We start from the raw sequence: 11702 nt of genomic DNA, 5'->3' as shown, positions 1-11702 counted from the left end.
ACCCCTTTTTACCTCAGAAAAATCCTTAGCCTAACCCATTTGAAGATTCTTGGCCTTTTTAGAACATTTATTTGGCTTGAAGAAGAAGAGAAGAAGGAGAATATGTTCTATTGGTGAAGCTTGTAAGGAAACATCATCATCTCATATTCTTGTTGGACCCTTGTAAGTGTCAAAGCTTCCACCTTTATTATTACATATGGCTAGATCTAAGTTTTATCCTACTTTTCTCCTTGTTAAGCAAGTTTGAATGAAAGGAAACCATAAAGTTCTAAACTTTATGTGTTGTAAGGATCCTTAAAATTTCATGAAGTTCAGATCTAGTGAATGGTTGGGTTTTGAATCCTTGCATGAAGAGCTTGGTGTCCTTTTCTACATTTTGACCCAAATGAGGTCTAAAGATGTATTAGACATACATGTCCACAAAGCATCAACTTTTAATTGTATTTTGGAGTTATAGGACCTTCTGGAAAGTTAGAGTAAAAGTCTTAACGGATTAAGGACTTGAATATTTGGATATTGGCTTCAAACAATGCTTACAACGTGAGACATAAGATCTAACGATGTGAGAATGAATGACCCCAATTTCTGATGAGCTTTTTGGGGCTCACGACGTGACAGAAGGCTGCTACTATCATGAGATCAACTCAAATGTTTTTCCATAATTGAGTGGGGTTGAGATGAGTTAGAAGCAGACCGAGTGGACTCTAACGGTTTGACCACAGACTAGTTATGATGTGAGGCTAGATGGTTGACATTCTCGGATGTTGACGTTGAATTTGATCGTTAACTTTTGGCATGGGTTGACTTTTGGTCAAATTCCTAATTTTAGAAGGGATACGTAAGGTTTACCTCATGCAAAATGTTAGGAGGTGACTGGCAACCATCTTTTCATGGTGAGAGATGTTAGTTGTGTTCGGTGTGACATTGAGCTGGGTTTTAGTAGGCTTTGTGATTCAGGTGATTCTTATAACTATACTCGTGGGTCGAAGGCACCAATACCGACCAACTAGATTATGTTATGTAGGAAGACCAGGTGGTGGCCACTGGTAGCTATATAAAAGACCCAAATATAGATCCCGATAAATTGTATGTAAAACCAGGTCTAGACCTTTACAATTATTTGTAGGTAGCTAGTTGTCTTTGTGATGCCTACACAGAAGACCAGGAGGTGGCTGTTAGCACTTGTTTGTAAGACTTGGGGTTTTGACCCCTGGTTTGGGAAGGAAAGACCATGATCTGGCTCATGGCATGATAATAATGGTAAGACTATGGTTGACACATAACATTGTATATTATATGTATAGTATATGGTATTTTGGGGAACTCACTAAGATTTTTGCTTATGGGTTTATGTTCAAGGTTTCAGGTACTTCCGAATTCAAAGAGAAGGGCCCATCATGACTGCACATCATCCCCAGAGTTTTGGCTCAAAAGTAATATATTTCTACATCTTATTTCAATATCATTTCTTAATATTACAATCAACGGAAGTAGTAAAAGTGGGGCTTTACACTTTTCCCTTACTAATGTTTACCCATAATTTAGCTTCAAGTTATCTGTCAATGGCTCCAAATATGAATTATGGTGTTGGATTATGTTGGACTTGTGTAAAGCTACTAAATTTCATGTGTATATCATTGGAAAATCGAAACCTCAAGGAGATGATGATGAGGATTAGAATGCTACTGATTCTAGGATAAAATCATGGTTTTATTCAATGTGATGTAAACTTACTGGAAATCATCTTCAGTGATGATACACCTCAAAAGATTAATGGGATAAGATTCATGATTTCTTCTCAAGAAAAAAATGCCACGAATGTTCCAACTTCAATAAAAATTCCATAACACCAAGAAAGAGTCCTCCACCATTAATTATTTTCGTCATTCCTTGAAGAACTTGGCTAAAGCATTGGCGGATTGTGACTCTCAAATTGATGATGTTGAGCTGGTGATGAAAATTATTCCATATATTCCTCCCTCATACCATATAATTGTTGATGTCATCAAAAATACAAAACCTTTTCCATCATTCCTTGAAGCCAAAAACATGCTGTTCGTTCATGAGTCACGAGAAGAAGCAACCGACTGCTCTTTATTCCTCATCGACTGCTCTTTATTCCTCCTCAAATCACGGAAAATCTTGAAATACGTTTAATAAAGGCAAGAATAATGAGCGTGGATCTTCCAGGGAGGGGTAATACTAATTTTTCTTCTAGTGCTTCTCATGTTTTAGGTTCTCAAGGTTAAACCGGTCATTTTCCAGCTTTTTATGGAGCTCAAAACAGACTTCCGTCTCTGTAAAAGCAGCTTGGAATCATATTAGAATGACCTCATGCTGCCTTTGGATCTCCTGTACAGCCTACTGATGCTGGTAGAAATCATGAGCATCCTATGTTGCCGAAGAGGTTATCAGTAGCCTCCATATGTTACTTTCCAGACGTACCGACAGCCTCCGCAATTGTTGCCTACCCTCGATCAACAACATCAACAAGTTTTTTCCCACTTTGGACCATATCAGTAGCCTTTTTTTTTTTTTTTTTTTTTTTTTTTACTTTGCATCAGCAAGTTTGCAGCTCTGCAACTCCACCACAACAACCTCCTTCTCATGCCTTTGGTGTTCAAGCTTTTCTCCAATATTTCATAGATCTTTCTTTGTTCTTCTAAGCAATGTCTATCTAACCACCTCGTGACAACTACCACATAGATTTGGGAGAAAGCTCTCACATGTCCTTCAATCAAGGTACAATACACTCTCTAACTCCATGTAACTTTAAATTTATTAAGGTTAGTAACGGTTTTGTAGTTCCAGTTAATTCTATAAGTCATTTTTTCCCTTTTTTCTAATAATTGCTTCTTTCTCAAGGATATTCTTATTTTTGATAAAATGGTGAAGAATATTATTTCTGTTGTAGATTTACAACTAACAATTATATTTATGTTGAGTTTGATCCTTTGGTTTCGCTATGAATGATCTTAGCAGTGGTAATCCACTTCAACGATGTGATAACAACCACTTTGAACTTTATCATGTCCTTCCATCTACTTCCCAATACGTCTCATTCTTTTATCTTGTTTCTATTTGTCAAAAAAAAACAAGGTATAGAACACTTGGTCACCCGAGCACCACTATTTTTTAGTTTCTTAAGTCATGTAGTTTTATTTCTTTTCCTATTAAAGCACATCTTTGTGCCATGCTTGTCAGCTAGGAGTAAACTATCATTTAATGTTTTCTTTATCTCAAACCAAAACTAGTTGCGTGTTTAAATTATTTAATTCTAATTTATAGACCTCTCCTATTCCAAGTCTTAGTGGTTTTATATACTACATTATTTTTCTTGGATGTTTTTCTTATTATTTTTTTTTTATGGATTTTCCCTTACGTTCCAAATCTGATGTGTTTTCTACTCTTAAATCTTTTTGTGCTTATGTGGTAAATCAATTTAAAACTGATATTCAATTATTTTAATGATATAATGGTCGAGAATTCAACAACAAACCATTCTTGTAATTTTTTTAATGAGCATGTAATTAAAATTTGTTTGTCATGTCCTTATACCTCCCAGCAAAACGGTAAAGCTTATTGCTCTATCTGAACCATTAACAACATCATGCACACATTTATCATCCAAGCCTCTCATCCTCCTCATTTTTGGGTTAGGTTCTTCTTTCTGCTACTCACATATTTAATCTTCTTCCTATGACTGCTATGCATCTTAAAAACACATTTGAAATCCTTTTTGCTTTCTCTCCCTCTTACATTCACCTTTCGGTTTTTGGATGTCTTTGCTACTTGAATCTCTCCTCAACCACCCCTTACAAACTTACACCTTTCTCGTGAGAATGTTTTTACCTTTCTCGTGAGCATGTATTTACTTGATCACTAAAAAAGTGATTTTCTTGCATCAGGTTACCTTTGACGAAACCATTTTCCATTTCTTGAATTTCATGTCTCCCTTACCAAATGACTATCACTATTTCATTTCAAAAGATGACCCTTCTCCTTTACCATCTTCATTTTCATCTCTTACGACTACCTCTCTTACTCCAGTTTTTACAACAGTGTTTCACAACTCTTCTAACCCTGAGTCAAGTAGTGAATCCTCTTTGTTGAGTTCTTCAAACTCATATCCTTCTCCGTCCCCTCCCCTCTCCGCACATCCGATTGTTACAAGATCACGAGCTAGTAGCATAAAACCTTAGCAAATATTTAATCACTCTATCTCTTCTGATGTTTCTTTTATTCCTCGCTCCACTACTCAAGCTATGTGTGATCCTCACTGGAGTGTAACTATGGATTCTAAAATTTCTTCCCTTTACACTAACCATACATCGGATCTCGTCCTCAAAACACATACATGCTAATGTTGTGGGATTTCATTGGTTTGTCACAAGCGTTACAACAATGGTTGCTTAGAGCGATACAAAGGTCATCTTGTTGCTTAAGGTTTCTCTCAACAACCTAGTCTTGATTTTGGTGACACATTTAGTCTTGCCATCAAACTAGACATCATTTGTATTGTTCTAAGCATCTTCGTCTCTAGAGACTAGCCAATCCACCTACTTGATGTAAAAAACACTTTTCTTTATGGTGATCTTGTTGAAACTTTCTATATGTGTTAAGCTCCTAGTAATGTCAGCACCCAGTTCCCCTGATCATGTTTTTCGTCTTCACAAAGCTCTTTATGGACTCAAACAGGCTCCTCGTACCTGGTACCTACATTTTACCATTTTTTTTCTCCTCCCTTAGGTCTTGTAGCAACAAATCTGACAAAGCACTATTCACCTTCCATCGTGGAAAGGACGTCATCTATTTTTTACTTTATGTAGATGATATTATTCTTACCGCCTCTTCTCCAGCTCTGGTATCCAAGGTCATCAAGCTACTATCCTCGGAGTTTCCTATGACTCACCTTGGATGTCTCTCCTTTTTCCTTGGTATTGTTGCTACTCGGAGTGCTTCTACCCTCTTTCTTTTACAACTGCATTCACTCAAGAGATTCCTACACATGCTGACATGGTCATGTGTAATCCCTGTAGCACACCACACCAGCTGACATCAAATCTAAACTCTCCACCAACGGTGAGTCTGTTTTAGACCATACCTTGTATCGTAGTCTTGTAGGTGCCTTACAATATTTTACCATTACCCGTCCAGATATTGCTTATGTTGTACATCAGATCTGTCTCTTCATGAATGATCTGGGTGTCCTGTATTTTCAGGATTTCAAGCGTATATTAAGGTATTTCAAGGGTACCTTAGTTCATCGTCTTCACATCCATTGTTCAACTATTGATCGCCTGGTTTCATATTTTGATGCTAATTGGGTCGGTTGTCCTACTACCCATTGCTCACTTATAGGTTATGTGTTTATCTAGGTAATAATCTCATCTCCTGGTCCTCTAAATGACAACATATCATGTCTTGCTGCTGAAGCTGAGTACCGAGATGTAGCTAATGTCGTTGTAGAAACTGCATGGCTTAGAAATCTCCTTCTCGAGCTTTATTTCCCTCTCTTGCGTGTCACTGTTGTCTTTTGCGACAATTTTAGTGTCATGTATTTAGCTTCCAACCGATTACTTCACCAAAAACCTAAACATGTGGAAATAGATTTAAATTTTGTTAGGGAGCATGTGTCGATTAGTCATGTGTGTGTTTTACATGTTCTTTCAACTTATCAATATACATAAATTTCTATAAAGGGCCTACCTACTCAGTTATTTTTGGATTTTAGAAATAGTTTGAGCATTTGAGATCATCCTGTTCCAATTATAGGCGGGTGTTAATTAATAGTTCTCTATTATTCATTTGTATATTGTATAGGGGCTCTTATATAATATATTTACATTACATATTGATATCTATACATGCAACCCTAATTAATGAGGTTTCCACATAATCTATCACTTTTGGATTGTCCAATTGATGAAGCTGACTTTATTTTTGGAAAACAAGAAATTTAACATCTCTTGTGACCGGTCGTTGTAGTTGTTGTCTGTAAGAACATCATTCATTTGCATTTATCTCGAGTTGTCGGACAGCGGCATGAATGTGATATGGAGAGTAGGTGTTAAGCGTTTTTGTTGGACACCCTTCGTTTATAATGAAGTCGTCGGATGTGTCTTAAAAGATGGATATATAAGACCTGCTCTGATACCTTAATGGAAACACTTAATAATTCCATTCATCTCAATGCTTAAAATAGTGAATGAAAAAACTAACAAAAGGAAACAAAATATAAAGATAAACTAGGAATCTAAATTTAAATAAATAGGAAAGTAGTAAAAGATATAAGATAAACTAGGAATCTAAATCTAGAATCTAGATAAAATACGAAACTAATAAACTCATGGACAAGGAGATTTTGCCGACAAGGAAAAAGGAAGAATATATATCTTTATTAACACAGTAAGTTTGTTGATATAGAAATAAAATATTCGCATGTCTTTTATTTTTACTTGTTAAATAAATGTAAATGTCAAAAATCAATAAGGGTGATTAAGAGAGAAAAATAAATAGATCACATATGATATTATTTTATATAAATAGAAAGATTAATAAAACATAAAAAGATATTTAAATATTCTTTTTATAACGATATAGTTTCTTGTATTTTTTTTTTTCTAAAATTGTTTTGTTAACGTGTGTCCGTTTTGTAAACTTTTTTAGTAATTGTCATATATTGAGTTCAAATATCATATTTATATACAAAACTTATTTAAGTTTTTTGGAACCGACAAAAAGGAAAAACAAAGATATCCCGACTAGCAAGGAGCTCCACGGAAAGTAGACAAAACTTATTTACGTGAATTATGTAATCCACAGTTTACTTTTCTAAAACCATTAATGATATAATGTATTTTGAAAATGATAATTAGTGAAAACTCAATAACACATAATACAAATAAAATTAGTATTCTATATTACTCAAAACTCATAAGACATTTGATTTAAGGCCTTAATTACACATAATTAATGCAAATGCTTGTCAACAAGTTTGTTTTACATATACGTTTACTAGAATTATGTCATATTATTTTATTTTTTTATTAAGTGATTTATACATAATAAATTTTTGCGAAACACAACAATTTATGTTTTAAAGAGTATAATTATATAATTTTCTAAAAGTTATTGTGTATAGCACTTGGTATATACATATAACGTATCAACTTCATTTTTATACAATTCCAATTTTTAGTGAAAAATTAAATGACTTAATATGTTTGTCTTTATTATAATTATATGATATTGATACTCTTAAAGACGAACACACCATAACCATAGACATAAATCATTAATACCACTTGTTTTATCGGTTACAAAATAAATGATATTCCAATTATAAAAATATATAATAATTAAGTTTATTTGACTTTTATCAACTTAACTTTCAAAAAATAGGCATTACCTTATGTAGCTTTTGTATACAATGAGTCAAAGCATACCATTAATTAAATGTCAAAACTTTTTCAATATAAATTTCTTGCAATCCTCCAAGTTAGACACAAACTTTTCACTCAAAAAGTCATGGCATTTCCCTCACTTGTACTTGCAACAACACTAGCCATTCTATATATTAGTTCTCCGGCAACAGCCACCGGAGTGGAATCCGGTGGTACATTTAGCATTGATCTCATCCATCGTGATTCCATCAAATCCCCTTTTTACGATGGTTCCATGACCTTTTCGCAACGCCTTGCTCATGCTTTGCAACGCTCTTTCATCAATGCAAAACGTTACAAAGAAAATGCAACGACATACCAAACCCAAATAATCCCCGATCATGGTGAATTTCTTGTGAACATTTCGTTTGGAAATCCATCACATAAAGTCATGGCCATCGCTGATACTGGTAGCGATTTGTCATGGATACAGTGCAAGCCTTGCATCAAATGTTATAAACACAAGGGTACTCTTTTTGACCCAAAAAAATCTTCTACTTATAAACCCTTAGATTGTGACTCAACAATATGTAAGGGTATAGATACTGTCGATATATCTTGCTCTACAACCAAAACTTGTGAGTTTTTTGAGAGTTATGCTGATGGATCTTTTAGCAACGGTAGTGTCTCCACAGAAACCCTAGGATTAGGTGACCGGTTCCTCCTAAATATTGTTTTTGGTTGTGGATTTAGCAACGGTGGTATTTTCCGATCAACATGGGGTGGGGTAATCGGTCTTGGTGGAGGAGACGTGTCTCTAGTGACACAAATACGTTCTTTTGTGCCGGGTAGGTTTTCATATTGTCTTATTCCATACCCTTTGAACGATGATTTATTGAACAAGTCTAGTAAAATGACCTTTGGTGACATTGACTTTGGTCCAAATATTGTTTCGACCCCACTTGTCCCAAAATCTCCAAAAACATTTTATTACGTAACGTTGGAAGCGGTTAGTGTCGGCAATAGGCGAATGAATATACACGATGGCTTGAACTTCTCAAAACCGGTGCCAAAAGGAAATATGATCGTGGATTCAGGGACAACGTTAACAATGTTACCACATAGACTCTACAAGAACGTTGAAATGGCTATCAAAGATTCTCTTAATTTGAGAACGATGAAAGATCCACAAAAGCAACTCAATCTGTGTTATCGTGCTACAAAAGTTATAGACGTACCTAAAGTAATAATGCATTTTGATGGAGCAGATGTCGAGTTGACAAGAGACAACATATTTGTTACGGTTAGTAAACATATTATTTGCTTAGCCATGGGGTCGACTACCGATCTTCCTGTTTTTGGGAACTTGGCACAGATGAATTTTATGGTAGGTTTTGATTTAGATAACAGAAAGGTATCGTTTAAACCTACCAATTGCGAAAAGTTGTAAAACATGTGTTGGTCACCATATTCGTCATGATTATTGTTTTTCTTGTGAAGAATTGAAATGAAATGCTGGATTTGATGCATAAAATTGTTGTTCCTTGACATGGTATGACTTATATCTTATTATAAGTTTCTTAATGTGACAACGATTTAAAAGACCACATACTTAATATATATTATAACGATTTAAAAGACCACATACTTAATATATATTATAACGATTTAAAAGACCACATACTTAATACTTATATATTATAAGAATTGCAACACTGTTTAATAAAAATAACAGTGTTTTTCCAATATTTTATAATTCTCCGTTGTGAATAATTTTATTACTCTCTCAAAAATAAAGTATACTATATAAAATTTTCACAAAAAAACAATTATTTAAATTGTTTTTTTTGGAAGTCAACAAACACTAATTGGAATTTTAATAGAAAATTGGGATTTTAATAGAAAACTGGAATTTAATAACTAATAATCAATTTTATTTATTAACAGCTAGATTGGTACAGTCCGTGGGAAACACCAAACTACTATCTTATCGGTTATATTCTACCAATGATTTCGGATAACATTTATCATTTCTATATTAATAAAAGAGTAACCCATTTACCATGTATCATTATATTAGACCTTTTAATTAATGTATTACTACTTGTCAATCTATTAGTTTTCTATTTTAAATTTATTAGATCTCCTCGTTAATGTGAGGCTATTTGTCAATGTATTGATTTCTCTATTTTAAATTTTAGAGTTTATATTATTGTTTTCATTAGTTCACAATAAAAAATATCTAATATATATATTGAAAATTAATTTTATATATTTATTTGAAGCAACGATTATAATTTCACATAACTAATAAAAATATCTCTTAGTTAGTAATTTATTTAAAATAATTGATTAATAATTTTGAGTTTTTATTATAAAAGTTTAATTAATTTTATAACCGTGGTTACCACGAGTTGTAAACTAGTTATAAAATGTAAAAATACTACCGCAACATCCATATATATATATATATATATATATATATATATATATATATATATATATATATATATATATATATATATATATATATATATATATATATACACGCACACACACGCACACACACATAGTAGGTTACAACCCGTGGAACCACGAGTAAAATATTTTTAAAATGTTATTACTTAATAAGATTAAAGATGTTTTAAACCATAATAAATATCAATCAAACGTCATCAAATAGCTAAACAACAAATTATAAAACACCTTAGTTCACACACACAAATTTATATTAAAAGAAACAAATCATGAAAGTACATCCAATTAAAAAAACAAAATCAAACTCAAAGACATGAGGAAGGTTACTGAGGTTTCATGTTTTGAAATCTAAAAAGTTGGATTCGTTAGTTTTTATATTGTTTAAATAAGAAGAATTGAGAATTCAATGTTATAATAAACAAATAATTGAAAATACATTACGATTTATATTTTTCTTATATCTTATTACTATACACATAAATTTGCTAGTAATATAAATTTACTTTGTAATTGGATATTGATATTTCATTGTTTGAGCATTAGTCTAAGGGAAAATGTCATTGTAGCCCCACGAACTTTCACATTTTGGTTTAAAAGGTCCCTATTGTTATTTTTTGGCTTTATAAGGGCATGGATTCTCTTTTTACCGGCTAATTAGAGATTTTGCCCCAATTTAACCGGTTTCTTTGCCTAGTCATCACCTAACTCAGTTACAGAGTCAACTCACCAAACTCAGATGACACATCAACAACTCACTAACGAGTTGCCTTGTTTGGGCCCTAAGGGTATAGTGGTCACCCAATTCATCACCCATTTTCGTTGCCAAATTTGTGAGATTCACCAAAATGTCAGGTTGTTAGCCATCTCATTGTATCTTAACATGAAACCGAATTAGGGATTTTTGATGATGCAGAAGCGTATGGATGAAGTCCTTGACCTGGCTCTCGCTATCGAAATGGTGGAAAGGGCATCCAGGGCCAGGGGCAGAAGCTGGAGCCAACGAACAACAATTGACGATTCTTATCCATGATTATTAAATCTTTTGCTCATTTGTTCTGGAATCGATCTTTGTGAGTAATGGCATTATCGACATCAATTTTGATTTTATCAATTGATTCTTTGTTTAAAAAAAGTCTATCTACTCATTTTCGTTTCAACATCAGTTTAGTTTCTTGTATATGTCATTCGATGAAATTAATGATGATATGAAGATTCGATGTTTTAAAGTTATGAAAATACAGATAATAGTGGTAATGAACTCGACTGATGAGTTGTTTGATCTTAAAATCGATTTGAAGAAGTGGGATTTGGTGTTTATGATGTGTTGGGTTCCGAATGGTTAATCTAACTCACAAGTTGTGTCATACGAGCGAATGAAATCATGACAGGAACTCAATGGGATAAAATCGCGTTTGTAAGGGTGTTCTTGTGAGTCAAACTAAAAAGGTCAAAATTGGAATTATTGATCTGTGAACGGTGTAATCGGATTTGAAGTACAGATATCAGAAGCGCAGCTTTCATCCGCCATTGGAAATTGAACAGATGTTCTTACGGGTCAATGGGAAAGTCAAAATTATGCTACCTGCGAACGTTCGGCTCGGAATTGGCGTTGTGTTTAATCGATTTGGACGAATACGTTCGTTGTTGGATACTTGACTTATCTCAGATTCTCAATAGGGGGTCGACGGATGCAGCATGTTGAGGTGTGCCAAAGAGTGTGAGTATGTCTCCAGCGGTGACAATGGTTATTGTTTCTTGGAGTTGACTTTCGGAATTGAGATGGAATGATAACTGGGGTTGGGGGTTGGGGGAGAGTAAGACGAAGAAGAAGCAAAGAGA

General features: G+C 33.7%; 1 pseudogene; it reads left to right on the top strand.

The window, feature by feature from the left end:
- The first annotated feature begins 7527 nt into the window (after positions 1–7527).
- On the top strand, positions 7528–8905 carry LOC144999877 (aspartic proteinase CDR1 pseudogene; annotated as a pseudogene).
- Positions 8906–11702: the final 2797 nt, after the last annotated feature.

Source organism: Lactuca saligna, chromosome 1 (assembly GCF_052625555.1).
Source record: "Lactuca saligna cultivar CGN05327 chromosome 1, ASM5262555v1, whole genome shotgun sequence".
Lineage (NCBI taxonomy): Eukaryota > Viridiplantae > Streptophyta > Magnoliopsida > Asterales > Asteraceae > Lactuca > Lactuca saligna.
Note: the sequence above shows the minus strand (reverse complement) of the source record. Positions and strands in the feature narration are given on the sequence as shown.